The 23,381-nt window shown below is 51.0% G+C and overlaps 1 long non-coding RNA gene across 1 annotated transcript; it reads right to left on the bottom strand.

Moving 5' to 3' along the window:
* Positions 1-16,904: 16,904 nt before the first annotated feature.
* On the bottom strand, positions 16,905-22,710 carry LOC137441639 (uncharacterized). The gene is made up of 4 exons (XR_010987460.1): positions 22,622-22,710; positions 20,544-20,668; positions 18,739-18,876; positions 16,905-16,947 (listed from the first exon to the last, which is right to left on the bottom strand). It is a non-coding gene; the product is annotated as an uncharacterized lncRNA (long non-coding RNA).
* Positions 22,711-23,381: the final 671 nt, after the last annotated feature.

The following is a 23,381-nucleotide window of genomic DNA, read 5'->3' as shown; positions in this document are numbered from 1 at the left end:
CTCTCCTGCCATGGGAACAGCACCCTGGAACCCCAGGATCCTTAGCCAGGGCTGCTATAAACAGCAGCATAACCAGGAAGAGGGTTTCAGCTTGCAATTACATTTCTTTGCTAACCACTTCAGACCCAGTAATCCCACCCAGCCCTGGCTCTCAGCTCTCCAGATCTTCTCCCTCTTCCCTGTGCCCAGTGGGTGCCATCCCCTGTCCTCCAGCACATCTGCCCCTGGGCACACTGGGCTTGTGGACCCGCTCCTGCAGCCATCAGCACCGGCTGGTGCTTGTCTGCTTGGTACTCGACCTTCTCCTTGTTTCTCCTGGAATTCAGGAGGCTGAGGGCTGGAATGACTCACAAAGACAAAAGCAACCTTTTACACTCACCTTGCATGGCAGGCACTCACATCCTCCAGCTGCCCCAAAGCAAGAAACCCAGAGAGGGCTGTGAGTCTCTGGAGGCCAGGCAAGCCGAGGCTGTGTTGCCCTGCACACTAATAAACAAATGTCCTTTCTGTTACTTTTTTGTACATGTGAAGAGAAAAAATGTGCTAAGAAGGACCAAAAATTGGTTCATTTTAACAACAGTGAGCAGCAGCCTTTCAACATCTATCTCTTGTCTAAACCACAGAGAGGCTACAAGGTGACCTACACACAAGTCCACAACTGACAAATGAGAGGTATTAAAATCAGGCAGAGCAGGATGGCTCCCGGATTCACCCAACTGAAGTGGATTTATCTGAAGAGGAAGGCTTTCAATTGCAGATGAAACATAAGATTAGATAAAAATCCACCACTGAAATGTGGAAGGTATCACACAATTAGCCTTCACATGAGGGTAAGATCCTCTTAGGCAGAGGAAGAAGCTCCTCCATCCCTGACTCCTCACCCACTGAGGTACTGGGAGCCACCCAAACCTTATTGCTTAAGGCAGTCCCACTGACATAAATCATCTGCAGCTCCTAGCCTGCTCCCTGAGGTTGTGAGATCAGGCACTGAAGCTTCAGCAACAGCAGAGACTCTGCCCCTTCCACAAATGAAGTCCAAGAGTTGTTCTGCAGTCACACAGCCTCCCCCAAACAATAACAGGGATCCACAAGCACCGCCAAGCACAATGCCAACGGCTGTGAAGGTACCCAGCGGCTCCCATCCCTGCGTCTTGCCGTACCGGGCAGCAGCTGCAGCCACAAGAGAGGGACAGAAGCAGATGTTTCCAACACTATTGATTCTATGGTTCTATGTCAGCAGGAAATCTGCAGCACAAAGCACAGGAGAAATCGATGCATCTGATGCAGAGGGAGAGAGAGAGGAATCTGACTGAACCTGAGCAAAACTCCAGATCTCAGTCAAAGGTTTTCACTCTCTGTGCTGCTGCTTGTGCCTCATCTCTAGTGCATACCGCACACACAGCCACAAGCAAACTGAGCTGTGTAGGCTCCCCACCAGAGCTGTGACATGTGAGCACCTGTTCTGCTCTGCTTTGTACCCCTAGACAGAGCTCCCTACCCCCAGGCACCATAAATGTCCCAGGCTGTCCTAAGGGTGAGGAAAGTGTTTTAAACACCAGTGCACACAGGGCTTCAGCTGCCTTGGGTGCCTTCAGCTGCCTTCAGCTGCGAGTGGGTTGGGGTTTTGCTGCCTGTACAAGAGCAGACATGAGGACAATTCACTGCTTGTCCCAATAGCTTGCTCACTCATGCCAAAAACCTCCTGATCTGAGAGGCAGGTTCATTCCTTGATGATAAATCAAACTGCCTACAGATTTGACTGCTGGGAAACAGAGCTCAGCTGGTTTCAAAACCAACAGAAATGTGTTCACATGTCAGCAAAAAGGCTTGGTGGGTTTTGTTCTGGAAGAATTTCCTCTGGCAAAACAAGGCTGCATTGTTGGGGAAGTAAACAAGACAAATGTTTACAAATGGTTGAACTCCATGTGCAGTTTTGGTTTTCCACCCACCACACCACTCCACAACCCATTTCTCTTCCACCCCTTTCTTTAACAGCAGGAGAACCAAGCCAGTGGGATCCAGACTGATAGCTGTAAAATAGTATTTACTGCTGGAATGGTGAGGCCAGAACTTGGGTAATGTGTTCACTCTTGGAGCTCTGACTACAAGGATATTGAGGAGCAGAGAAAAGCAATGAAGCTGGGGAGGGGTCTGGAGAACAGGTCTGGTGAGCAGCTGAGGGACCTGGGGTTGTTTAGTCTTGAGAAAAAGAGGCTGAGGGAGGACCTCATTGCTCTGTACAGCTCCCTGCCAGGAGGTCATAGTGAGGTCAGGGTTGGTCTCTGCTCCTTAGGAACAAGGGATAGAACAAGAATGAATGCCCTGAGCTTGTGCCAGGGGGGGTTTAGGTTGGACATTAGAAGAAAACTCTTCCCTGAAGGGGTTCTTGAACACTGAAACAGGGAGGTGGTTGACTCCCTATCCTCAGAGGTGTTTAAAAGACCCAGAGGTGTGGTGCTGAGGGATGTGGTTTAGCACCAGGCAGTTGTTAGTGCCAGGGAGTGGTTGGGCTCAGTGATCTCAAAGGGCTTTTCCAACTGAAACAATTCTATGGTTCTATGAGTCTGTCATACACAGATTACAATCAGACCCCCACATACAAGCACAGCCCAGCAACACCTTGGAGTGTCCATATAATGAGAATTAGGTGATTTAATATCCACTGATGCACAAGGGCAAGCTTTTACACACTGCAGGAGGAGCAGAGGAGTATTTCAGATGCAGTTATATATTTCATTGAACTGACAGGAAGAGCATTTCAGTGGAGGCAGGGTCAGCGACTGCGTTGCTGCCAGCTCTCTCTAGGGCAAGGTGGGCAGCAGGAGCTCTTGGCAGTGATGGAAGCTCCCTTCTGGAAGAGTGACACCAGGGCAGCTGAACTGCACAGCAATCACCCTGGGTGCTGCACCAGCGTGGTGCTGGAGTCAGTCCATCAGGACCAAAGGAGCAGTGCTTCCCAACAGGGCCAGCAGGGCCAAGGAGGAATTGTTGCTAGCTTGCCCAGGGACCATGCAAGCTCACAGCTCCAACAGCAGCCTGAATTCTGGCCTTATCATCTCCACCTCCATGTCTGGGTGTGTTCCATGTGTAGAGGAAGCACACTTTGCCCTCACTGGTGTCACTGGGTGATGCACACTCATCTGCTGCTGGACTCACCAGATCAGCACAGCCATCTGCGCTGGGGCTGTCCCTACAGCTCAGCCTGTGCAGCAGGCTGCAGAAAGAGAGAACAGGAGACTGGAAACTCTTCCATCTCTGCCTCTCTCTGGCTGCACAGTAAAATGGGAGGCTCTGTTAGCTTCTACACATCTCCAGCACTCCAGGGCAGGCTCTGAGGCATTGATTTCTATGTCTAGAGTGAACATAGTGGAAGGGAAAACAGACATTTTGCCAGGGTTTGTTTAGCCTTTCTGACTGATAGCCTGCAACTATCACAGAGGGACTTGCAACATGTGCCAAAGCTTGATGAGAGTGGTGTTTCAAGAGCAACTCAGGGTGTGGGTGGATCCTGCCCCAAGACACAATTTTCTCTTTCTTGGACTAGAATGTACTCAGTGGAGGCTCTGCTTGCACTGCTTGTAAATGCTGTGTGCCAAGGAGGAGGTTAGAATAAAGGTTAGGAGCCCTAGAGGCAATCGGTTTGGTAACAGTGACACTGCTGGGGCAGCTTGGAGAAGGTCACATAGGAGCAGTAGTTAACTCCCTGCCATGTATGAGGAAGACAAGACTGATGCCAGTGAAAGACACAGGAGAGTTATGAGCGACAGCCTTCTGTTACCACGTGCTGCAAAAGCATTTGTGAGGCTGTCAGGATGTGACACCCAGCACGCTGGCTCTGTCAGGCAGGTGCCAGCAGGTACCACTGGTGCCTGTTCAGCTAGCTGGCATTGGGGGATTTACAACTGGGAAAGGTTTGCACCACACAGAAGCACTGAGAGGCCTTCAGTCTAGAAGATGTGGCACAAAGAGTGGTTGCTGCCTTTGTACTGGGTCCACAGCAGCAGCCTGCCAGTATGGGCAGCAGCCAGTCCCAAATGGAGGATGGAGCAGCACAGCTAACAGCTCAGCTTCCTCCTGGAAAGGATCTGGAAACTTGCTGTAGAAATGTGGTTCTCAGCATGTGTGGTTCTCACCATGTCTGTCTAGAGCACAGATTCCCTGAGGAGCAGCTGAGGGAACTGGGGATCCTCATCCTGGATTAAAAATAGGCTGAGAGGAGACCTTCTTACTCTCTACCCATCCCTGAAAGGAGGTTGTGGCCAGTGGGGGTGGGGTGGGGGGGGGTGAGGGGGCAGTGTCAGCCTCTTCTTCAAAGATAACAAGACATGGAATGAGAAGAAAAGGCCTCAGGTTGCACCAGTGGACGTTTAGGTTGGAGATCAGGCAGAAATTCTTCCTCAGAAGGGTTACTGTTGGAACAGGATGCCCAAGCAGGTGGTGGAGTCACCATCTCCAGGGGGCTTAAAAACTGGATATGGTGCTGAGGAACATGGTTTAGTGGTGGGCTTGGCAGTGCTGGGTTAATGCTTGGACTTTTAATGATCTTAAAAGTCTTTTCCAGCCTAAAAAATTCTGTTATATGACATTTTAATTACCCTGAGGCTGCTCAGGCAGCAGAAAACACACTGCAAAATTCCCATCCACAGCTGTGATGAGCTCCTGCCATGAGGTGAATGCATAACTCACTCACTCCCAGGTTACTTCTGCAGAGGTCAGCCCAGCATGCAGCAGTTTGTTTTCAAAGCTCACTGGAACCATCTCAGATGTTTGCTGAGGAGCTGCCCTTACCCCACTCACGTGGGTGAGCCCTGCAGCTGCACTGCAACATCCAGGCAGCACCTACACCATGGGGCCTTGGTGGGAATCCCCAGCACTGTCATCCTACACTGCTGCTTCTGGGGGCAGGAAAAAGCCTCCCTTGACTTTCTTTTTGGGTGCTACTGCTCTAAGCACCTTATTCTGCACTTGACGTGCAGGGGGAAGAGCGATGGGGAAGTGGGGACCCACCCTGATAAGCCCTGGTTCTGGCATGCCCAGAAGCCATTGCTTTAGAAGCTGTGCACCTTTGTCTTCTCAGGTAGCTCCCATGGGGCCAGTTCATGAAACAGTTTTGCTCATCTTGTGTCAGGGAGGAAGTTTGGAAGAAAGAGTCATTAATGACCTCAACCCAGGAAGGTCTTGAAAAACTTGAAGTAATTATAGTCAAAAGAAAGTTAACTTGGTTTTCCACTCCATTTAGAGCAAGGCTGGAAAGTAACATTTGAAAACTGCTGATGGAGATGAGCAACCCAGGAAATATTTTGTCACAGAGATCACATGGAAACTGAGACTGAAAACCCCCTTTAGGATATTTTTGCTCAGCCATTTACATGGGAGGGGTACCTCAGCTGCATGAAGAGGTATTTCCACAGTCCCAGGCCTGACACACAATCTCCCAGCCTGAAAGAAGCAGGCTAAAAATAACTGCTATGCAGATTAATACAGAAGACCCTGCCTGGGCCTTTGAGGCTGCAGGCTGCACAGTGAACATCACAGGGCAGAGGGAATGATTGAGCACCAGCTTGCTTCAGCCTGGCTGAGAGTACCAAGTACTTTACCATCACAGAATCATGAAGGTTGGAAAAGCTCTCCAAGATCATCCAGTCCAACCATCAGCCCGACACTAGCATGCCCTGCAGTGCCATGTCTGCAGGTGTTTTGAGCATCTCCAGGGATGGTGACTCCACCACCTCCCTGGGCAGCCTGCTCCAGTCATCTACTACCCTCAAAGTAAAGAAGTTTTAGTATTATCATGAAGAATTCAACTAAAAGCCCTGAGTCCTCCAGTGCCCAGGAGGTTGTGGAGAGAACAACAGAGTGCTTTAAGCTTTGAGAGAACCAAGGGGCACCTTGGAAACGTTTGTCTTCCTCCACTGGTACTTAGCCCTGTCAGTAAAGAAAGCAGTGTCAGGCTGGGGGGTTTGGAGTAGAAAGTGGAACCCCTAACAGCAGGTAAAGTTACTGAATTAATGAGCTGTGCCAACACCCGGCACTTCAGCAGCCCTAAGAGAGAGGTCTTGGTTCAGCAGCCCTAAGAGAGAGGTCTTGGTTCAACAGCCTTGAAGAGCTGTTATGCTTTGCCTTCTCACTGAGCTGTAACACCATCTAGCTGGTTATCTCTGCCAGTTTACATTTCCAACCCACTAGAGTCATTTCAGCAATCAGTCCTGGAGGGAATAAGTTCTGTTCCAAGTAATGGTTGAAAACATCTCAGCAGTAGAAAGCAGCAAGGCTTCAGGGGGAAGCACTTATCAAGGGAAAGGCAGTGACTGATGCCTATTGATCACAGCAGCCTGAGTGAGGGAACATGGAGGGATCTTTTCCCACCACTAATGTAACAGAGCCTTTGCGATGCAGGACTCAGCTCCTACCTCCCAGCTGCTTTCGTAAGGCTGAGTTAGGCTTTCACCACTGTATTACAGAGAGGGAAAATTTCCTTTTCAGGAGCACACAAGACCAGCACCCACCCAATTTAGTCAGGGCTCTGTGGCCCAGGAGAGGCAGTGAATCCAGCAGGACACTCTTCCCCATCTGATCCCAGCTGGACAAACCTCCTTTACAAGGTAAGTCTGTGAAGCTGTGATGGGCAGAAGCAAAGCTGTTGTGTGTTAGACAAGCTGCCATTCATCCTGACTTATGGACTTGATGGTCTCCAAGAGGTCTCTTCCAAGCCCTACCTTTCTACAACTCTATGGCTATCAATGCATACCTATTGCAGCACTGACCTTCGGTCACTATGGTGATTGTTCTCCTGTACGTGGCTCTGGTGAGGACACAGCCTAAGTACTACCTTCATTTTTAGGCCCTCACTCCAAGAAGGACATTGAGTGGCTGGAGCATGTCCAGGGAAGGGCAGCAAAGCTGTGGAAGGGTCTGGAGAGAAGGGCTGGTGAGGAATGGCTAAGGGAACTGGGGAAGAGGAGGCTGAGGGGAGACATCATTGCTCTCTACAAGTCCCTGAAAGGCGGTTAGAGTGGGGTGGGGATTGGTCTCTTCTGCCAAGTAGCAAGAGATAGGACAAGAGGAAATGGTCTCAGGTTATGTCAGGGGAAACTTAGTTTGGATGTCTGCAGAAATTTCTTCACTGGAATGGTTGTCAAGGCCTGGTGGAGTCACCATCCTTGGAGGGATTTAAAAGCTGTGCAGCTGTGGTGCTGAGGGACATGGCTGAGCAGTGGGCTCGGCAGTGTTGGGTTAACAGCTGGACTCAATGACCTTAAAGGTCTTTTCCAGCCTCAACAGGACTATGATTCTATGCTTATGGCTTCAGTATCTCCTCCTGCCCCACACCTCCATGCCCATCCTTGCTGCTGGGCTTTGGAGGGAGCCAAGTGCACCTGGGCTTCAACCTTGTTTCTGCAAGCGTGAGCCATCCCAGGGAACAAAACTGCTTTGTACCTGCTGTGCAGAAACAGCAGCAGCAATGAAACCTTGGGAAAACCCAACCAAGCCAGCAGCCCTTAATGCTCACTCTGTTTGCTTTTTGGTACAATAGCTGCAGTTGATTTTATTAATTTTTATGGCAGCACTGGGAAACTTAATGGTGCCACAAAAGGCAGTTTAAACCTCTCTAATTGTCTTATCTCTCCAAATAAATGCATACTCTGGGAATTTTAGAGCTTGAAACTCTCAACTTGGCTAGACCCTGTTACTGTGAACAATTTCCCTCTTGCACAAATGCAGAGCCCTGACACAATAGACAATGGCCTCTGTGGTTTTTGGGAGGGGGAACATGCCAAGGCTCACTAAAAGGGGGGTTTTGTTCATTGACCCCAGTCTGCTGAGGGCTCCTTCATAGCTGCCACGTGTGCAGAGCAAATTGCAAGGCACCAAGGGCTCTTGTCAAATGAGCACAGGCAGTTGTTTGAAAACAAATAGTTCCAGTCATGTCCTGTATTCTCACATAGTAAAACTGGTCTGTCACTGGAGGGATGAATGGCACCTTCAGAGAAAGCAACAACCAGTCTGGGGCCGCTGGAGTGAGGCTCAAGTAGACGGAGGTACGTTTCATAGCTGTCAAAGCTGAGGGTCTCATTTTAGGCAGAGGAAAATGGATGAGCCCCAGCAGTGCAGGGCTGAGCAGGCTGCACCTCTGCCTGCCCCAGAAAATGCCACTGTGCTTTCACCTGAAGGCTTGAGAGATGTGGTTTGTAAGAAATGGAAACAGTAAGTCAGAGGGGCACAGATGTGTCCTCCCACACCCCTACCCTGCCCTAGTGATCCACATCTGGAGTTCTGTGTCCAGCTCTGGGCTCCCCAGACCAAGAGAGACAGGGAACTGCTGGAGAGACTCCATCAGAGGCTACAAGGATGCTGAAGGCCCTGGAGCAGCTCTGTGAGGAACAAAGGTTGAGAGCCCCGGGGCTGAGAGCCAGGAGAACAGCCCCAGAGGGGATCAGAGCAATGCTCAGCAAGAGATAAAGGGTGGGGGGAGAGAGGCTGAGGCCAGAGTCTTATCAGTGGTGGCCAGTGATAGGAGAAGGGGCAAGGGGCACAACTGAGAACCCAGGAGGTTCTGTCTGAACATAAGAGAAGATGTCTTTGGTGTGAGGCTGCTGGAGGCCTGGAGCAGGCTGCCCAGAGAGGTTCTGGAGTCTCCTTCTCTGGAGAGCTTCCACACCCCCTGGCCATTGTGCTCCTGGGCAAGCTGCTGTGGGTGCCCTGCTGGAGCAGGGGGTGCAGACTGGGAGATCCCCAGAGGTCTCTTCCCATCCCCAGCAGTCTGTGATTCTGTGCTACCTCTGTACAAGCAGTGTGTGCCTCATTGCCAAGATTATTCCCTAATTCAGTTTCCTTCTCTCACGGAGCCACAGAGCCACCCTGCAGAGCTGACCCCCCCATGCAGCCCACTGCTGCCTGTGGTGTGCCACCGCTGTCATTATGGCACTCTGGCCACTGCAAGAGATTCCAAGCCCTTCCTGCTTGCACTTCCCTGTGCCTCGAAGCACACAGCTTGGTCCAGCTTCATGTACCCCACTTGACCTGCCAGCCCCACCCTCTGGCCCCAGGGCTCCCCACCACCGAGGGTGCCCAGTCTCCCATGAACAGAGCTTGTGTCACAGCTCCTCCAGGCAGTGTCTCTGTCACACCTCATGCTCCCACAGCTGCATTTTGTTCTTCTTCTGAGTCAAATGAGGCTTTTTTAGGCAGAGACTGCAATGAGAAGGTTTTGCCTTCTGGGATCGTCTCCACTACTGAGAGAAGTTGTAGGATGGATGTGTTTTGTGCTCTCCTGCATTAGTGAGAATGAGAGCAGCAGATCTTCAATGATGTTTCCATCTTCCTTCAGAGATCAAATGCTTCCTGAAGCTGGCTGGTGGCAGGGATGCTGTGCTGCAGGCTGCAGATGGAAGGATGTGCAGGGACATGGGGCAAATATGTGACAAACTGGTTTGGAAAGTAATATTTTAGGCTTCTTCTGTATCCTTCGGGTGTTCTTCTGAAGCTTTGGCGAAACACCTTCTCTACATATAACCCAAACCTACACTGGATGGGAATGGGTTGGTTTGGATCCAATTTTGTGAAGAGCAGGGGTCTCCTTCCCCCTCCTCTGCGTGTGAGCATCCAGTGGGGGTTTTAAGAATGAAAGACACCGTCTGTGGCAAACCTTCCTGTTTCTGCCTGCTGCATCTCTGCAGACAGAACACAGGTGTGTGTCAACTCACAGCCTCTCCAGCTGATGAACTTCTCTTTTTGACTCTAACAGTCATGACTCATATCACAATGCAGAGAGAAAGTCATTTCCCATGGCAGGGCTGTTCTGAGAGTGTGCCTGGCACCTGCCTTGGAACCTTGTCCGAAGGAGAAAGTGTTAGGTGCACAGCCCTCAAAGGCAGACAGCCCCCAAAGGCAGACAGCCCCCAAAGGCAGACAGCCTGCTGCCTTCCTGACAGAGAAGGCTGAGTGGTAATTCATCCAGCAAGTTGAGGAAGACTCTGACCCTCTCTTCCAGATAACTGAACTTTAATTTATTGAAATGTAATGGAAGGCCATCTGGAGAGGAACAGGAAGCTAATTTAAAGCAGTGCTCAAAGCAATCAATATGTTAACAGATTCCTTCCATTTTTCACACTTGGTTGCTGGAAGATGTTTTAAATGTATGGGTTTTTTGAGCTGGTACTATGAAAACACGGGGGGTCTGGTGTGGTGTGCTCAAAACTCCAGAGCCAAAATAAGCTGCTGCTGGGGAAAGGAAGCAGTGCCCTGAAAGGACAAGTGGGTCCACGAGAGGTGGAGGGGACAGCTAAGCTCCCTTCTGTCACACCTTGTGAATCCCTCCAGCCTGCCATGAAGACACACACAGATCCTGAAGGGTTCAGATGCTGGCCCTCTGTGGCCTGCAGTAAAAGCCATGCAGCAGTTGTGTGACTTGCACGAACAGACTGAAGCTGAGCACACCGAGGAGCCCTTGCATGGAGATGCAGCCAATGGAGATTAGAGCAGGAGGATGCAAACTCATCAAAGGTGAGGGACAAGCTTGTATCATTTTCATGTTTCCTTCTTCCTTTGGCTCATCTCAAGGTCAATTCTTTCCATACTGGGCTTTGAAAACAAGCCTTCAAGAGATTTTTGGATGGCAGGAGGTCTAATACTGTGCTTCTACTCTCTGATGCTGACCCAACACTGACCATCTTCTGTTCCATGTTGAAATGCTTATGCTGCTTAGCTCACATCCAGGCACAAATTAATTCAGCTGTCTGTTAAACCAGCAGTCTGTAGGCAAGGCAAGCTCCCAGGAAATAATGCATGCTCTGAATGCACTTCATCTCATAGGGCAGCGAAGGCCTGGTGACGTCGGTGAGCTCCACGCAGGCACTCTGCTGTGTCGAGCTTGAGGAATGCCAACTGCAGAAATAAGTCAAACCCTGCTTTATTTTTTCTCCCCCAAAAAAGTGTAATATCCTGAGCTTGTTGAGAAGGTTGGAAGCTGGGAGGAGCAGCTACTCCCTGCAGTGAACTTTCAGCAACCCCTACAAGGTCCCATGGCAATTCTATAAATAGCCTCCAGCCTAACCTCACTGGAGGCAGGTTTGGCCTCTCTGTGGCTTTGTAAAAAACAAACTATTCTAAGCAGACTTGGGTTGCTCTGTGTGTGTCAGCAAAGGATCTGTAGCCTTTTCCATTATCTGAGGCCTGGAATTAATTTTGGGTTTGCCAAGTTCTCCCCCAGAAGCTTATTATCATGGTGGCATGGCTCTGCAGATTAATAGCTCCTAAGGAAAAAGAGCAAATAATGGATGAAGTATTTGGGTGGAATTTTAAGGTTTTATATAGTGTAACATTGCTTCTCTTTCTTTTTATCTTTCCCCCCTGGACTTGTTCTGTCTTGGGATAGTCTTGACTAGAGCTTAGCCTGGCCTCTGCTGTGAAGGACAACAAAAAATCCTTCTATAAATACATTAATAGCAAGAGGAGGGCAAGGCCAACCTCCTCTCCTTGGTGAACACGGAGGGGAAAGCTGTAACAAAGGATGAGGCAAAGGCAGAGTTACTTAACACCTCCTCTGCCTCCATTTTTACTAGCAGGACAGAATGTCTTCCAGACAGCTGGCCTGCAGAGCTGGCAGAAGGAACCAGGGAGCAGCGTAGTTCTCTTGTGATCCTGTTGGAAGTAGTTAGAGATCTCCTTAGCAGCTTGGATCCCCACAAGTCCGTGGGACCAGATGGGATCCATCCTAGAGTGCCATGGCCCATGGCTTGGACAGGAGCACACTGTGTTGGGTTAGGAACTGGCTGGAGGGCTGTGCCCAGAGAGTGGTGGTGAATGGTGCCACATCCAGCTGGCAGCCAGGCACCAGTGGTGTGCCCCAAGGATCAGTGCTGGGCCCTGTGCTCTTTAACATCTTTATTGATGATCTGGATGAGGGCACTGAGTCCATCATCAGTAAATTTGCTGATGACACCAAGCTGGGGGCAGGAGTTGATCTGCTAGAGGGTAGAGAGGCTCTGCAGAGGGACCTGGACAGATGGGCAGAGGCCAAGGGCAGGAGATTTAACACATCCAAGTGCCAGGTTCTGCACATTGGCCACAACAACCCCATGCAGTGCTACAGGCTGGGGTGTACACAGGTGCCAGGGTGCCCATAAGAGCCCAGAACTGTGGTGAGTGTGAGTTGTCCATTTCACATCCAGTATGAACCAAGCTCCCTCCAGGCAGTGCCTGCCAGGCAGAGCTGAGGGGATCCTCTGAGAGCTGGTGGCTGGGTAGCTGTGGCCCTCTGCACTGTCTGCACTGTCTGTCTGACTACAGGTGAGGGTGACACTGCACCTCTGCAAACCTCCCAGCTCAAAGTGGGAGCAGTCTCTGCTGGGCTGGAGGAAGGTAAGCACCCCCTCCCCCCGCTCAGAAAGCCCTTGACTTCCAAGCAGCCAGAGCAGAGTTCATTAACAGCTTAAATATGCTTCAGTCAAAACTTATCAGCAGTCTCCTTTGAGTGTCTTGTGGGAAAATACATCTTTCAAAGCCTTCCATTTCTAACTTGGGGATTCCTTCTGGTCTGTTACCAGATCCCACCTAGAAAGCTGCCAAGATCCATCTTGAAACAGTTTGGGTTCCTTCTTCCACCACTGTTTGATGGAGGGTTTCAGCACGATGATTAGAGACCTTCCGACTCCACACTTCAGTGCATTCCAGAGCTGTATATTCATGTCTCCAGATATCTATTTATGTCTCCAGATAATTATAGATATTATCTCCATCTCATCTTGTACCAGCCCTCCACTCAGTAGCCCTAGTTACCCCAGATGATTTTACAGCACATTCTCACACCTCTCTTGGTCTTTATCTTCCTGGCTTTCAGCCACCAGATTTAAGTTGCACAACAGGAGCCACTTGGCTGATTTCACTTCACATTCTTCCTGCAGGTCTGGCAGACCAGTGCCCGCCTACATGACCCTTCTCTGGACCACCAGAGACAATCACTGAAGGCACTTTGCTGTATCTGCCAAGTGGAAACCTCATTGTGATGATGACTTCATGGAATGAACCTTGCAAGGGGATGAAATGATGAAGTGAGCAGGCAGTAAGAGGATCTCAAACAACTAATTCATGTAGGATTTCAAAGGCTTACCCATGGGCTGCACTGGTGTTCGTGTCTGCTATGGTGAGCACAGAAGTGAGGGCTCTTTACTCACTCTAGTCCTCCTGCGAGAGGCCTGTACCCAAAGAATTAGAGTGTCCTGGAACTCAGGATACCCCTCTTTGGGATCTGTCTCACAACAGGAACCTCATTAAACATCCTGTGGGACTGACATGGCAGTTTTCTGAGGCATCACAGATCTCCTGTCCATCACTTAAGCCTCCTCTCAGCTTGGCTGTATAAACATGCACAGCAGAGTGCCTGTGACCATGGTACTTGGCATGAAGAAGGTATCCTGGGAAAGCAACTGCAGAGCCAGCACAGAGTCCAGGTGGTTAAACTCCTCTGGAAGCTTCCCTCTTGCCTGTGAAGCAGCAGATGCTGAGGGAGACTTAGCTGAAGATGGTCCACTTGCCACACCTCTACTCTTCCCACCTCAGCTGGGAGATGAGCTCCCCTCATCCTCACGTTCATTCTTGTCCTCATCCCCTGCAGATGCAGTTTGCTCACCTCCATGCAGCTACCCTGTCACTGAATTTTGTGAGAGGAGTTGATCAGAGCCTTGAAGGGTGGAGACAGCACAGCCAAGGCTGCACAGTGCAGAGGGTCAGGATGTGATGGAAGGATGTCTGCTGCACAGCTCACCCCTGGGCAGCTTGGCTGTCCTGGATAACCTGCTCTGGGTGACCCTGCTTTAACAGGGGGTTTGGACTAGATGATCTACAGAGGTCCCTTCCACTCTCCACCAGTCTGTGCTTCCCTGGTCATTCTGTGCAGAGTAGCGCCCTGCAAACATGATGTTTGCTGTGTCTTGTACCAAGGACTGGTCCTTGGCTAGGTCTGGGCTTTTGAGGCATCCAGAGCTTTAAGATCCCTGCAGCCCACCAGCAACCAAGTGTGATTTCCCCTGTCTAGCATAGGACACTTTATCCCCCTGTAGTACTAATTCACCAAATCGTGTGTGGATACAGCAGTTTGTACCTGAGCCCTGCTGCAGACAGCCTCTGACCTGTGTGTAATTACCTTGTCTCTAAAGACAACCCCCTTGCCCAGTGCATGGGGGGGGGCCCTTTAATTGCATGGCTTAAGTGCAAGTGCCAGTGTTAAGCCACAAGGAGAATGGGATCTCTGCTCCCCAAAAGCACAGCCAGAGCTGGGCTTAGCCCTGCAGGCAGCTGCCCACAGGCAGGGCTGGCAGAAGAGCCAGACATGTTGTGTGTGTGATGAGAAGGCTTTGCTGTGAGCCCAAGGGAAGCATCTCTGAGGCTGCAATGATGAGCTGCACAAGCAAGAGCATGCCTATGGGTTTTGGGGGAGCATCCTGGGGAGGGGATAAAGGAGTTGACTCCTACTCACAGGTTACATGCAGAGTGCCTGGCAGCTGCCCATCTCCATGTGTGGAGTTGTGGGGAAGGAATCTGACCTTGCCTTAGTGGCTCCAGAGGGTCCCCAGAAGCACTCTGAGTTGTGTAAAACCATGAAAGCCTCTCCAGAGTCACTCAGGAGGGATGGATGGCATCCCTCACATTATGCTGCTAGTGACTTCCTTAAGCTGCACACAGGGCTAACATAATTAAGGTGTCTGTGTCCCAGTGTCACCTCTCCAGAGGGGAGCACATTCCATGCACAGACTGAAGGCAGCACATGCCTTGATATGCCAGGTGCCACCAGGCCTGAGCCATACAATCACAGAATCATTTCAGTTGGAAAAGGTCTTTGAGACCATCCAGTCCAAACAGTATCTAACTCTGAACCATGTCCCTCAGCACCACAGCTCTGTGTTTTGCAAACATCTCCAGGGGTGAGGACCCAACCCTCTCCCTGGGCAGCTTGTGCCAGTGTTTGAGAACTCTTTCAGGGAAGAAATTTCTTCTCCTATCCAGCATAAACCTTCCCTTGTGCAACTTGAATCACTTGCTCTGGTCCTATCCCTTGTTAGCAGGGATGAGAGGTTGACAACCCCCTTGCTTCCCCCTCCTTGCAGGCCGTTGTCTGCATTCCTCTGCAGTGCTTCTGCCCTGGGGAGCGATGGTGAGCCTCAGTAGAGCAGTGAGGGTAGCACAGCTTCTCCTGCAAGCCAGCAGCCATGCTGTGGTGTCTGAGTGCATTTACACAATTAAACCAAAGAAGCAGCACAAGAATGCTAATGGATGAGTGCTCTCAGCCTGTCCAGCCAAGCCCCATCTGTCACTGACAAGGAGAGCTGGCTGCAGAGGCCCTTCCTTAGGACAAGTTATTATTTTTCATGTCTGTGGCAGAAAGCCTTCCCTGCTTCCCACATATGATCTGGGACATCAAGTAGTGCAGAGGCATGTCAGCTCTGTCGAGCAGAACAGTGAGAGCTGCTGGTGTGTGCCTGTGCCCCAGGAATGCCCTTCCCTCTGCAGCGCCTTGCTGACCTGGGGAAGCCTCTGCTCCAGCTGACCCTCCACCTACCTCATTATTTGCTCCACAGGGAGCAAATACTTTCCTCCTTCAGGATTTCCTTCCCAGCTTCTGAACCTTCACTCTCACCTTCACATCTGCACTTCTGTTTGCAAACAGAAATAACAGCAGCCTCTCCTTGGCCTTTTGCAGGCTGTGTGGAAAGATTGGTTGGTTCCCTGTGATTCACTGTTGTTGTTTTCCTTTCTCCCTTCCCTGACGTGGGTGGATGTGTCAGACGCTACCTGGCAGAGAAAGGCAAGGGAAGGAGGAGAGCTTGGGGTGTGGGTCTGATGCTGGAGTAAGATCAGACTCCCTGTACATGAAGAAGGTCCTGGTCTCGGGTCTCACCCTTCAGTACTTCTGCTCCATTTGTGAGGGGGGGGAAAGAAACAAGCCTGGTCCCTCTGAAGCTGACATCTTCTCAATCCATTCTCTTTGAATTTTCTGGGGGCAATGCTGCCAAGAGGAGCATCTGTGATCCATGCAGACAGCCAAAGCCTCACAGGGATGGCAGGAGCGATGGTTTCACAAGCAGATGAAAGTGGAGGCTGCCATCCTCCCCCCAGCTTTTGAACTTCACTTTCTACCCGTAGCTCTGACCCTGCTGCCTCATTGTCACAAGCTTTCAGTGTACTTCTGTCACATAGCTCCTTGCCCTCGTTGTATGGACAGGGAGTGAATGACGGAGAGGCTGAGATCTCTCTGGTGAGACCTGTGGCCACAGCTTTATAGACCTGCCTGTGGATGGCACACTGAAAGACACCAACCGGGGACCACACCTGGGTTTTTCAGGTGCCCCTGACCACTCTGGGTGCAGCAGATCAGAAATACCCCCTCCAGCACAGGGCAGAGCTCTACATCACCAGGAGGCTCACCTCCCTGCATGAGCATCTGTCCCCTGGCCGGACGGCAGAGGCTCCCCGGCGGCGCCGCTCCCGGTGCCGGGTCCCTCCCTGCTCTCGGCACTAAGCTGCCGGTTCCTGTGGCACGCAGCAGGGAATTCCTGCGGTGCTGTTTCCAAGTGCCAGCACATGTGGGCTGCCCTCTGGGCACATATTTTTACTGTTTCCATTTCAGCGTGATTTAAGGCTATGGGCAAAATAGTTACAAAGGGGGAGAGAGAACAGAACCCACACCCAAACCCCAAACTTTCCAAGGCTGCTGAGGCTGGGCAGCCGATTTCATGGCTCTCAATCACAATCTGCACTGAGATAACCAGAGTCACAAGTCGAGAGGAAGGAGGCAGATGATTCCAAACCTGCTCTGCAGAGACTCTGCCTTTGATTGTGACAACTTGGCACATGGAATAAACCAGGCTGTAGTTAGAACTGGAGTTTAATTTCTGAGCTAGAGAAAAATACCTGCTTCATGGGGGGAAGCCATCTGAGGGAGAAACAAATAGCCTGTGAAAAACAGCAAGATAAAAGACATGGTTAAGTCAAAAACTAATGAGTTTTACCCTGTCCTGTTTATGATGAAAATCCTTCCAAGTAACTTTGAGTGTCTGTGGAAACTGCCAAGGGTGGCATTTTATCAGAAAAAATAATCAATCATTCACCATGAATTGTGTCCTGGCTACAGCAGAAAGGCCACGGGAGTATGTGACAAAAGGATCAAAATTACCCCCCCACCCTGTCCTTCTGAGCTGCTCCTCTGCAACAAGAATGTGGGGTGAAGAGAAGTGTGCAGAAGTGTCCATCAGTGGCTTTGGAAAAAGGCATCTGGACAATCAGGATGCCTGCAGCTTTGAGCTGCACTGCCAGTGTTCCCCTTTCATTTCAGTAGTGGACTAGAGCGAGGTCAGCAAGGACACCGTGGTTCACCCCAGCTGAAGATCTTACCCCGTTTGCTATTTTGGTTTGTGGACTACACTCCAGGCCTCAGCAAGCAACTGAAGAGATTGTAGGAGGCTTGAGAAAGGAAAAAGCTGATCATGAGAGAAGCAGCTAATTAAGGTTCCAGACTCTTGGAAAATCCTGGTGCCACAGGATGTGAAAGGTCAGAAACAGGCACATCAAATTTACTTTCCCCTTCAGCTTTCCAAGAATCCCTCTGCAGCCACAGAACATTTCAGACCCAGAGGAAAATTGCATGGAAATAGTAGGTGCCCTTTAGAGAGAGGGCTTCATAAGTGCCCCTCAAGGGCACAGGGCTGGTGCTCTACACCACACAGACATCTTTGAGCCATCAGAACAGACATCAGTAGCAAACCAGCACACGCAGCCAGTCCCTGATGATCCAGCCATATGTGGACATACAAGAGAAGCAGAGCTGCTCAGAGCCTGCTCTGTGGCTGACCTTCCCCACTGCAGTGCCATAATCCAATCACTCCCATATTTAATGTGAAACCTCTTGCTGTGAATGGAGTCTCTCTGGACCAGCCAGAAGAGGCATGGCTGCAGCTGCCAAGAGGAGAGAGCTTACTGCCTTCAGAAGCCCTTGTCAGGTTATTTCACTGGCTGCTGGGACAGCCACTTATGTCCTACCCAGGACTCACCCCTTGGCCAGCCAGGCTCTGAGGCAGCTAATCCCCAGGCCTGTGAGCTGTATTAATCACTTTCCTGCTGGAATCATAGGCTGGGATAACACAATCCTAGGGCTCACTCACCACAGCATCACAGACTGGGACAGAATCTCCTTTCTCACAGCATTTGTAACTCAGACACAATTCATGCTGAATGATTTATTTCTTTTCTGATAAACTACCATACTTGGCAGTTTCCACAGATACTCAGGCTTACTTGGGAGGATTTTCATCATAAGCTGTGGCACAAGGCCAAGGCTGCAGTTATCCTGGATAGATCAGAGTCCCCCAGCAACCATTCCCAAACAGGTTCTTGTTCTCCAGCTTCCATTTCCAAGACAGGTACACCTAGGTTTCTGTGATCATGCTAACAGAACCCCTCTGAATGCCATCTCACTCCCCAGGCAAAGCTATCCCAGCTCTAAATGCAGCTGCTCCTGGTAGCCCATGGTGCTGCTTGCCTTTGTGCATCTGTCTGCAGTGCCTCATCCCTCCTCCCCTCCTTGGCTCATGCCTCCAGCCACAGCAGTCTCTCTCAGGACTGTCCACTGCACCCAGGGCCTTTCAGTGTGGTGCTCAATTTCATCACAGCCAATGCCTCTTCTCCAGGGCAGAGACATGTGCCCTGCTAGCCTTGCTCCTCTGCCCACCTCTGTCATCCCCTCCTCACCTCCTTGAGTAGCTCCATTCTGCTGCTTGCAAGCACTGGTTTCTTGGTTTCTCTTTCTCCACTCTCGAGCATATTATCATCTAACAACTCTCACTTTGAGATCTCTCTGTATCTTCTTCCCCAGGGTTTGACCTCTCCCTGCAGGACAACAGTTTGTTCATGAAATGTTTTCTTCCCAAGCCAGCTCTGTATTTAGGCAGCTGCTTTTCTCTTTCTGGCTGTTTCCCATGTTAAAAAAAAACCAAAATAAATGGCAGACTTTGTGTGGTGACAGAAACCTTCACAGTTCTGCTTTTTCCCTTCAAGACCAGCAGTAGCAAAGGGAGAGACTCCAGAGCCTCTCTGCCTGTGGGATCTCCCCGTTTATCCCACAAATCTCTCCACTCTTTGACTGGGGTGAAAACTGGATTCCTAGAATCATAGAACTGTTTGGGTTGGAAGAGACCTTGAAAGCTCAGCCAGTCCAACTCCCTTGCAGTCAGAGGACCATCTTCAACTAGATCAGCTTGCTCACAGCCCCATCCAACCTGGCCTGGAGTGTTTCTAGGGATGGGCATCTCCCATCTCTCTGGGCAACCTGTGCCATCATTTGCTGTCTTGAGACAGGACCTGTCTTTGGCTCCTTCATCCTAGAAAGGATCCCCAGTTAGGGATGAGGCAGCTAAGATCATTGCTATGAAGCTGTGGTTTCCTCATGGGGTTGCAAACATCCCAGCTGAGATGGGGAGACACTTCAGGCAAGTAGGAAAGAGAACCAAAACCCAGTTAAAAACCCCCAAAAGTCCCTGGAAAAGAGCTCAGATTTTTAGACATTCTTAATTTGATTCTTTAATCTCTTTCTGCAGCCTGAAAAATCCCCAGGGTGAGAACCATGACTCAGACATCAATCAGTTCCCCACAACTCTGCCTGACTGAAAGTCTTGGAGAAAACTGAACACTGAGGAATCAGGAGCCTTGCTGTGGTCAGGAATTCCATTCAGCCTCCTCCTGGGTGCCTTTTGCCAGACTGCAGACACCACAGCCTCTATTTGGGTAAAAACATGCCAAGGGCAAGGTCCTGCACCTGGGTCAGGGCAATCCCAACCACAAATCCAGGCTGGGCAGAGAATGGCCTGAGAGCAGCCTGGAGGAGAAGGACTTGGGGCTGTCTGTGGTGACAAAGTCCCCAGGAGCCAGCACTGGTCCCTGGCAGCCCAGAGCCAGCTGGGTGCTGAGCAGCAGCCAGAGCAGGGAGAACAGCAGCACAGGGAGGGGATTCTGCCCCTCTGCTCTGCTCTGCTCAGACCCCACCTGCAGCACTGTCTCCAGCTCCAGGGCCCCCAACACAACAGGGTCATGGAACTGCTGCACAGGGTCCAGAGGAGGCCACCAAGATGATCAGAGGGCTGGAGAACCTCTGCTATGGGGACAGGCTGAGAGAATTGGTGCTGTTCAGCCTGGAGAAGGCTCTAGGAAGACCTGAGAGGAACCTTCCAGGACCTGAAGGGTCTCTGGGAGAGCTGGGGAGGTCCTGTTTACAGGTGGCATGGCTTTAAGCTGGAAGAGGGAAGATTTAGACTGGATAAAAGGAAGAAATTCTTTAGAGGGTGGTGAGACACTGGAACAGGTTGCCCAGGGAGGCTGTGGATGTTCCCTCCCTGGAGGTGTTCAAGGCCAGGTTGGATGAGTCCTTGAGCACCCTGGGAGGTGTCCCTGCCCGTGGCAGATAAACAGAACTGGATGATCTTTTAAGTCCCCTCCCAGCCCAAACCATTCTGTGGTAAAAGTAGAATGACTCCTACAAAGCAGACAGCAATACTCCTCACCTAACAAAAGAGCTGCCAGCATGCATCAGAGCCGTGGAGAGAGAAGGTGTAAGGAAGAGCTGCTGAGCTCTGTGGCATTCTTCATGGATAGTTGGATGGGTGCAGCCCAGGCTGGGAGCTGTGCCCTGCATGGAGAATGAAGCATTAAGAGGAATGGGAGTCATCAGGAAGCAAAACAGAAAGCCTGGTATGCTGCTATGAAAATGTGAGTTTAAGTACAGTGGCTGCCAGGAGAGAAATCATGGGCTGCACCTCGGGCTTCATCTGCAGCCTCAGCTGCACATGGCCTGTGAAGAGCAGTCTGTGGCTGCAGGGGGACACTGCCTGGGGTTAAGCTGTGTAGATGCTGTGCTGTAGTTTTGCTCTCAGGTGTTTCAGAATGCCTATGCAGGAGCCTGCAGGTCTTTCATTGTAGGTAGGTCTGCAGAGGGTGCACTTTGCTCCACTGCAAGCAAGGCTGGGCTGACCCAGAAGGGACCTTCTCCAGGCTGGGGGAACACAAGCTGCTTCCCTTCGAGGAACCCAAACCAGCCACAGTGGCAATGACCCTCTCTGAAAGCACTGTCTTGCTGCAGAGCAGCAGGAACAGGCTGAGCTGATCTCCTCCTAGGAATGCGGCTGGGGGCACATTTGGATCTTGGTGCTGCTCCCTGCAGGGCCAAGCACTTCCCTAGTTAGTCTGACAGCTGCTCAGCCCGGGGCTGGACCCCATGGGGAGAGCTCACAAAGCAGGGCTGAGTTTTGTCATCCCAGTCCAAGTCTGCTCCCTTAGCAATCTGAACCTGTGCCCCCTTGTCACAGGGGGTGAGCCAGGGGACTTTTAGATTGGATATTAGGAACAATTTCTTCCCTGCAAGAGTGGTCAGGCATGGGAACAGGCTGCCCAGGGAGGTGCTGGAGTCACCATCCCTGGATAAAATGTGTGGATGTGGCCCTGCTGGACACAGTGGTGTTGGGTTGATGGCTGGACTTGGTCTTAGAGGCCTTCTCCAACCCCAGTGATTCTGTGATCCTATGAGCAGCTGGCTGGGAAGATGGGCAGTGCTCAGAGCAGGCATGGCCCCTTCCTTCCCCTCTTCTCTTCCCTTGCTTTTCTACCTGCTGAATGCTTCCAGCCTGTGGAGACAAGGAGCACAGAGAGGGAGCAGTGGTAGTGACATGGTGTGTGGCATCACTATTGTTTCCTTGGCTCCCTCTCCCATCATGGCTCAGGTCCTGCCAGTGAGAAGTCTGGCAGGCAATGGCCCTGGCTATGCACGACCCTGCAGAGTCATTGAGAGGAATTACAAGGCAGTCAAAGTGTACTTAAAAAGCTGCTTAACTAGGACCAGGAGCCATGTAAAGGAGAGCATCTCCTTGCCCAAAGTGGTCTGCCTCCTGTACCCCCACCTACAGCTCAGCACTCCCATATCATGCCATTTCTAACCGAGTTTCTACTGCTGTTAGCCTGGCAGAGCACTCCAGGACCTCCCCTGCTGCAACTTGAGGCCATTTCCTCTTGTCCCATCCAGGTGGGGGGTGTCCAACCCCCACCTGGCTCCAACCTCCTTTCAGGGCACTGTAGAGAGCAAGAAAGTCTCCCCTCAGCCTCCCTTTCTCTAGAACAGCCCTGGTTCCCTCAACCTCTCCTCAGTACTTGTGCTCTAGACCTCTTACCAGACCTTCCCTGGCCACACTTCAGCACCTCAGTATCCTTCTTGCAGTGAGGATGTCCCTCTGGTAGTGCCAGGGGAGCCACAGGTCTGTGAGGCTTGTGGGTTTATTTTTCCCAGGGTAATCAAAGCCCTGTTTGAGGAGTGGCTGTCCAGGCTGCCCTAGAGGAGATAAAGTCAGGATCCAGCTCAGGAGGCAGCAGGTACAGGCAGTAAGGAGAGGAGAGCCATCCCCTATCAGGTCCCCATGCCAGCAAGGGCAGCAGCTCGCAGCACAGCCCTGGGACAGCCTGGGGCTGGGGAAGCTTCACAGCAGTCTGCCCTGCTTTGACTGGAAGAAAATAAACTCATAAACAGGATGGAGGTACATGTGGAGAGACCACAGTAGATGGGAAGAAAAGGGAGAAAAGGTTAAAGGATGGTTACCAAATTTAAACAGGAGTGTCTCCAGGCTCTCTTGGAACTGGATGAAAGGCTCTGATCTCCTCCAGGCTCCTCTCACTGTTCTTGGTTCAGGACTGAGAGCAGCCTTCTGTGAAATATGTGTTCCTGCAACAGTTTCACTGTTTCACCATTTCCTGACCTTAAAAACCAGAACAGTTTAACTATTTCAGGTGCTTGGCCATCATGATGTCTCCTGATACCTTGGAGCCAAGGCCTGGCCCACACTTCCAGCTTCTCAGAGGAGATTTCTCACAACATGTCATTAGGTTCTCCTAGCAAATGGTTTCAGTGGCAAAGAGCTATGTAGGACATACAGCAGTGCCTGGCACCACCTGGGTGAGCTGAGATACAGCCTCAGTGCTGGGGGTTTTGCAGGGGAGGGTACACTCATGAGTGAAGTGTTGAGAAGTCCTCTCACAACAGCATAACCTGAGAAGCCACAGAGGATGGTGAGGAGCAGAGAGGATGTGGCCAGAGAGGGAGCAGAGAGGACATGGCCAGAGAGGATGGTGAGGAGCAGAAAGGACATGGCCAGAGAGGACATGGCCAGAGAGGATGGTGAGGAGCAGAGAGGACATGGCCAGAGAGGATGGTGAGGAGCAGAGAGGACATGGCCAGAGAGGACATGGGCAGAGAGGATGGTGAGGAGCAGAGAGGACATGGCCAGAGAGGATGGTGAGGAGCAGGTCTAACTTATGAAGGCACTGATTGGACCTGGAAATACTTACATTAGACACACAGC

The sequence above is a fragment of the Melanerpes formicivorus genome, unplaced genomic scaffold (assembly GCF_026170545.1).
Source record: "Melanerpes formicivorus ecotype bairdi unplaced genomic scaffold, bMelFor1.0.p_v2 SCAF_6, whole genome shotgun sequence".
Classification (NCBI taxonomy): domain Eukaryota; kingdom Metazoa; phylum Chordata; class Aves; order Piciformes; family Picidae; genus Melanerpes; species Melanerpes formicivorus.
This window is presented reverse-complemented; position numbering and strand designations above follow the sequence as displayed.